This window comes from Pinus tabuliformis, chromosome 1_1 (assembly GCF_031772625.1).
Source record: "Pinus tabuliformis cultivar Carrire ecotype Pingquan chromosome 1_1, CPIR1, whole genome shotgun sequence".
NCBI lineage: Eukaryota > Viridiplantae > Streptophyta > Pinopsida > Pinales > Pinaceae > Pinus > Pinus tabuliformis.
Window position 1 is genome coordinate 899,851,004 of NC_142297.1, and position 7,105 is coordinate 899,858,108.

General features: G+C 34.3%; 1 pseudogene; it reads right to left on the reverse strand.

Annotated features, from left to right (window-relative positions):
* Positions 1–422: 422 nt before the first annotated feature.
* LOC149217311 (ATP-dependent zinc metalloprotease FTSH 2, chloroplastic-like) lies at positions 423–6,903 on the reverse strand (annotated as a pseudogene).
* Positions 6,904–7,105: the final 202 nt, after the last annotated feature.

Below are 7,105 nucleotides of genomic sequence, written 5' to 3' on the forward strand. Positions count from 1 at the left end.
TAAATTGAAAATCTTGAAATGAAAGAGTGATGGAAATTTGGAAAACACAGGTGGTTTAGTCTCGCATAAAGAAAGATATTAAAGTCCAGAGAGAAACAAAGCCACTCATTTCATAAAATTCATCTCAATAGAGCACAAAGATATGCTCGATTTAGTGACTCAGAGAAACCATTAACATGAGTAAAAAGACTTTTTGAAAGCATACTATGAGTTTGGAAAGAAAATTATTTTATGAATGGTATATTTACTATTGGAAACTAAATGCAATTTCAAAGAAAAACTCTGAAGAAAAATCCATGACAACCAAGGACCACGAGAAAGAGAATATTGCAATACTTCAATAGAAATTGGCCATGAACAAAAAAATTGTTTGTAAGATATCCTAGTTACAAAGTACAAATTAAGAAATGTTGACTCTCTTTTTACCCACAAATAGCATAACCAACTTTGTGATATGCAACAAGACTTTTATTTTTCCCATCTATCATTACCATCCCCTTCATTCTAGCAACAGTCTTCTCTATAAAGTCATTTATTTCCTTGGCATATATTTTTGTCTTCCCCCATTGTCCAGCTAGAATAGCATCTTCATTCAATAAGTTTGCAAGATCTTCTCCACTGAAGCCCGGGGTTCTCATTGCAATGACTCCTAGTGAAACATCACAATCAAACTTCTTATTGCTACCATGCACTTTCAAAATCTTTTTCCTCCCTTTAACATCTATTACATCCATAGATACCTGCAGAAAAAACATATATTCAATAATGGCAACAAATTCAAAAACCACCCAATTGCAAAAAAATTGCAGGTTAGCTCTTAAAAATTGTTAAAATACTTGTCGATCAAAACGCCCCAGGTGCAATAAAGCAGCATCAAGTATATTAGCCATGGTTGTTGCAACAATCAAAATGATATTAGCATTCCCTTCAAAACCATCCATTTCAATAAAAAGTTGATTTGAGGTTTGTTCTCACTCATCATTTCCTCCACCTATTCTAGTTCCTCTTTTCCTACCAACTGCATCAATTTCATCCATGAAAATAATGCAAGGGGAATTTTTATTTTCTTTTTGAACAGGTCATGCACTCTAGATGCTCCAATACCAACAATCATCTCAACGAACTTAGACCCTGAGATAGAGAAGAAGGGTACACCAGCGTCCCTTGTAATTCCCTTGGCTAGCAAAGTCTTCCTAGTCCCTAGTGAATCCACAAGAAGAAATATTTTAGGAATATGAGCTCCAACTGCAGTAAACCTCTCTAGTTTCTTCAGGAACTCAACCACTTCTATGAAAGCATGTTTTTACCCATCAACACCTGCAACATCATCAAATGTCACTCCAATATTTGGTTCCATCTAGAATTTTGCCTTAGATTTACCAAAGGAAAGGGAAAATCCAAAACCTCCAAGTCCTCCAATTCCTCCAATTCCTCCTGAAGATCTGCTGGATAAGAAAAAAAACCTCCAACAAGGATTAGAGGAAACACTTAATTTCCAATTAAATTCAGTAGTATTGATCTTGAGTCCTCTTGAACATTGTGTGTTGCAAAGTCTATATTTTTCTCTCTAAATTCATGCAAAATCTCCTTAGACCAAAGCCAAATAACATTTCAAACAAAATAGAAAAACATTAGAACTACTCTCAATCCAGCACTAAAAACCAACATATTAAATATCCATATGCTTATGGTAATAAAACACTCTCTTTACACATACCACCAACAAAAACAAAGAAAAAGCATTCGTTATCTTGCAAGTATGTAAGGCATCCTACATACCTTAACATGTAATTTGAGATTCTAGCCTCTTCTTTGCTAAGATGAAGATGTCAAAAATCAAAAGGAATGTGAAAAAAATACTCACCTTGTAATCCCTCAGAGCAATATCCACAGAGGTGGACTAAATTCCTATGGTGAATGGCACCAATCATTGTCACCTCTATTTTAAATTCCCTCTCTCCTTGTGGCAATAGTCTCTCAAAATTTTTCACAACAATCAAAGTTCCATCTGAGAATGAACCCTTGTATACAGATTTGAAACCACTTTCCAAAGTGTTCTCCCATTAGTAGAAACAAATTTCAAAATCAAAATCCTTATATTCTGTAGATAAATTGTTAGACTTTCATACTACTTCCAAGCCTCTCTTAGAAGTTGTTTGTTGCAATTTGCATATCCACGAAGGGAAAATTCATAGGAGTCCCAGGAACAAAAATGTAATCATCCAAGATTCATATATTCTTCATAATAAATATGTTTCTACTACAAAAAAGGTTAAACATGCACACCAGAAATATAACACAAACAATAGTTCCTAGAAGTATCTTCAATTGGGATTGATGTTTCAAATGTCAGAGAGGTGCCCATTTGAGGATTCCATTCCACTATTATTAATGAGGATGACTTTCATGAAAAAGGTTTAATTGGTATCTTGCAAACCTCTAAAAAGAAGGTTTGCTATTGTCCAACAATAGGGTTTCATTTCAGAAACCCCATAAATATAAGCTATAGGACCAATTAGATAAACAGAGATCTAGACATGTAGAAATTACAGAAATATTGTTATTATTGAAAATGACTAAACTTCCAACATAGTACTTTGTTTGTGGAGCAGTCATAATCATGTACCTTGAAGGCTCATTATTATTATCGTCGTTGCAATCTGATGAAGAATGTAGAGGAAAACGCCCTAGAAATGGTCTACTAGAATCAACTGGATTTGACTTAGGAAGGAAGTTGTAATGTGGGTTACCCTTAGTGATAGGAAATTTAATTGCTTAAATTTGTGTACATTAAATTGTTAACCAAGGGAACGTAAACTGATGAGGCACCCACAAAATGTATGCAGAACTAGATCTAACTGGTTAACTATGAATCAAAGGTAACATCATTCTAACATTATTCTATTGCAAAAAAAACATACACTCATTCCTCACGTGTCACAGGAAAAGATTAAAGATTTAAATACAAAAAAAATTAGTTCACGAACACCAAAGGAATAGGTAATCAACCTGGTAATTGAAACAACTAAATTAAAAGATCACACAATGTTAGCTAAAAAGTCATCCGACTAATCGAAGAATCTCAGTTCGATTCCTAAGGTTACACTCACAACCTCTGTTGGATCCACGAGTCGTGATTCTTTCACACACAATGGCCCTTATCCTACTCAACAATTCAAGTCAACTTGTAGATGCAAAATCATGCATAAAAATGCAAGTCTTTAATCAATACAGAAGAGAATTCATCTATGAATTTAAACATATAAATATCATTGTAAAATAAACTCACATTGCTTCACACAATCACACTGATACAATACTACGAGTGCATCCCAGCTCAGGGAACCCTGCCTGACTAGGAGTACTACAAGCAAAAAGAGATTTTACAACATGAAGTAAACCAACAACAGTGTTTTGATATATTTATTAAACCATTTGGAAAAAAAAAAAAAAAATTCATTAATTAATTAATTAAAATAAAATAAATAAATAAATAATATTATAGAGTTTTGGAATGGCAAATATGGTTGCAACACCAATTCAAAATTATAACTACAGCTAACCTTGTTTGGCTAGTCTCACAAATATATATAGTCTATAAGCACTAAATTTTAGGTCGACAAGCATTACAAACAGTTCTAACTATGTTGCTAAACTTTCCAAAATTACAATGTAGGATGTAACTGCCTAGCTAACAAAATATACATATAAAATGATCTTCTTAGATAAGAATATTTATCTAATACTTAAAAGATTACATGAAGATCAAAAGAACATCTAGATGGATAGGTTGTTGGCAAAGATATCTAGGTTAACTCTGATTATTCTATTCATTCCTCCTTCCGATAACTCTAGCGACGACTGCTTTAGGTAACTGGAGCTTGAAGCACAGGGTCTCTATGTTCTGGTAGTCAGTTGTCATCCTTCTTGTAGCTTCGGCAAAGAAACTGCAATGTCACAAAAGAGTTAGATAGCCAATTTCACTTAAAATATAGATCGATTTAGTGAAAATAATGCTTAATAGCGATGTATAACCACCTTAATACTCAAAGATGGCTAAAAGCAGCAGCGTTTAAGGGAATGTAAGACGAAATGGAGGTAATTGGGTATCAGAGGATGTCTGGGAGGTACTCTGGCAAGTTGAATTTCAGACTCGTCATCTCCCCCACGCCCAGAGTATTACATGTCCTCGTGCATAGATCCCTCAGCCGCTTGAACCAGAAGATCAAGCTTTTCCTGACTTCCTTCTTGTTTGGCCTATGAATACTTCAACTTCATTCATTTGTATCGATGCATCATGTGTTCGCACTTAGCCTACTATGATTCCTCTTGCTTACCCAAAATCTAGTTTTGAACAACCAGCCCATCTTGAAGTTTCATTAGAGGAAATTTCGGCCTAAAAGTGGCCTCCTAAGGAAAAATAATAAACTAATACGAAAATAATAATATAAGAGTTCTAAATTTTAGAGGGAAAGGAAGAAAACTACTTTTTTTTAATTGTATTTTTGGCTTATATCCTTAAAGGTTTACTCAAATTTCAAGTGTAGACACTCATTCTATGCGAAATTAAATTTCGCATTGAACAAGTACCCATTATGCATACTTTTGAGAAGACTCACATTGATAAAAATTGAAGATATAGTAAAAAAAAGTTTGTTTAACATGTATTTGTAATGTATCTTCAATTTTTTTTCAATGTGGGTCTTCTCAAAAGTATGCATAATGGGTACGGATGTGGAATTCAATTCTACATCCAACAAGTTTCTACACTTGAAATTTGAGTAAACATAAAAGGAGATAAGCCAAAAATACAATCGAAAACAACAGTTTTTTTATTTTCCCTCCAAAATATTTACATGTACCTCTTTTTGAATTTAAAGGATTTTTATTGGTTTACATATTATGTACGTGAAAATTTCATGGGAACTTTTAGGCTAAAATTTCCTCTAATGCTTCAGGCGTGCATTATCCTTCATCAAAGCCTAGTTTTCTAATTTTAACTAGGCACATTGATCTTTGAACTTTTTTATCTGTTGTCGAAGTTTTTTGTTTTAGACCGCTTACTCAAAATAGGTTTATCTTCCACCACCTTTTTCATTACCAAGTCTTCAGTTTCAATGGTTTGTTGTGCTTCTTGTAATTCCACTACTCCCTTAGACTCTTCTGGCGATTTTTCTTCTTTACCCTCAAAAATAACTAATGCTTTTTCTTCTTTCACTAATTACGTTTGATTGAGCTGCAACAGTATCTGAATCATTGATTCCCCAAGCAGTATTTCGCCGTCTTTCTTATAAGCATATATCTCTAATGCTAGTTTTTTCATCTTATCAATTTCCTCATTTCTTAGGTCATCACCAGTCTTCACTTCAACTCTAAGGATTCCTGACACCGATATCTTTTCCTCTATTTCAATTTCAGGTGTACTTAGAACCTAAGTCTCCTTAATTACTTTAATTTTAGAATGATTAGCCATTGGAACATTATCATCATATTCACACCCAAAATCATCTTTCTTAAGGTCATTTTCCACCTTAAGTTCAACATCTCACATAGACTTGGATTTTGTAACCAAAATTTCAACATCGTCCTCTTTTAAATCCAAATAGGGAAAATTAAATAAATTAAGATAAAAAAATTTGCATAGTACCTGAGACACCATGCACTCCTCCAAAACTAGGTCTACAACTAGACTTAATGGAGTTGTCTTTGGTTCGTCCACAGTGTCCACAAGTTCATTAATGGAATTTGGTCCTACAACAGTGCTTAAGGGAGTGGTTGCAAGTCCTGATGATCCCTCTACACTCACACTTTGACAATCCAATGAATGTGTATGCGGTCGACGAGGAAAAACCTTTATCTCCACCACCTCATCTGAATATACCCTAGATCCTATCCTCTTATTTGTTCCTTGACTTTTCTTTCTCTTTGCTGCAGAGGTTGTACCCTTTCTCTTTTTCTGAGAACCCTCTTTCTGCGACTTTTTCTCTGTCTCCACTAAAATTCATTTTGCCTTGAGTGAGAGTTTCTTATTTTTATCAATAAATCTCTTCCTTTCATCGACCATACATTACTTTGTTTTGTTAACTGGGGTGTTTTCCCTCTTAGTAAAGGGTTCCTCTTCCTGGCCAACTAAGGTCTCTTTGTCTGATGAAATTATAGTTTTTTTGGAAATAGGGGTTTGCTCAGCCTCACCGGAACCTTGTTCACTTTCACCCAGAATAAATTCTTCATAGGAACATTCATCTTCGGCACTTCTCCACTTCCTTTTAGACCTAGATTCTTTCCCTTTCTTCACAAGGGATGAGAGAGTTGCCTGACCAAACAATCTCGAGAAAAGAAAAATGTCCCATGTTTTTCCCTGTTTCTTCAACTCAACTTCCACTAAGATTTTAAGAAGCCCATGATGAAGCATTTTATTTTTTGCATGTTCAGGACAAGCCTAGACATTTTTATCCATTTTGGATAGACTCCTCAATAAATAAAATTTAAGATTCATTTTTTGCTTCTCTTTGAAACATAGCAAGAACCTCAAATGATATTGGAAGGTTACAACATACCTACCCTCACATGTAATATAATTATGAACCAAGAATAGCATCTCATGGCACTCCTATTTAACCCATGCACGAGGGATCCCCTTGCTCCAATTTGAATTATATTCTTTAGGTATTAAGAATTGGTTGTAATCGAACTCCTTCAACGTACTTTTGAACCAACATTCCCCTTGTATGTGGAAGGTCTGTATAGTGTGCAATTGAATCTTTGGAAACAAAAATTTCCAACTAATTGAATCGAGCTACCATTCTATTAAAGTTCTCCGTGAAGACCCTGGTAACTTTAAAATTATGACCTTGAAATTTTTCACAAAATGACAACTAACTTACCTCCTCGAAACATATACATCCCTACGGATACTCATTCAAAAATTATATATTGCTCTGATCGAAATGAGGAATGGGAGGTTTCAGCATTTTTCTTGTAATGTTGGGAGAGTGATGAAATCCCAATTCTCTTGTCTTAGTGTGAAGCTAGCGAGAAGGGTCATGAATTATCAGAAGAAAAACAATATCATTTCTATTATGGCAAGTTATGATAAGAATTGCAC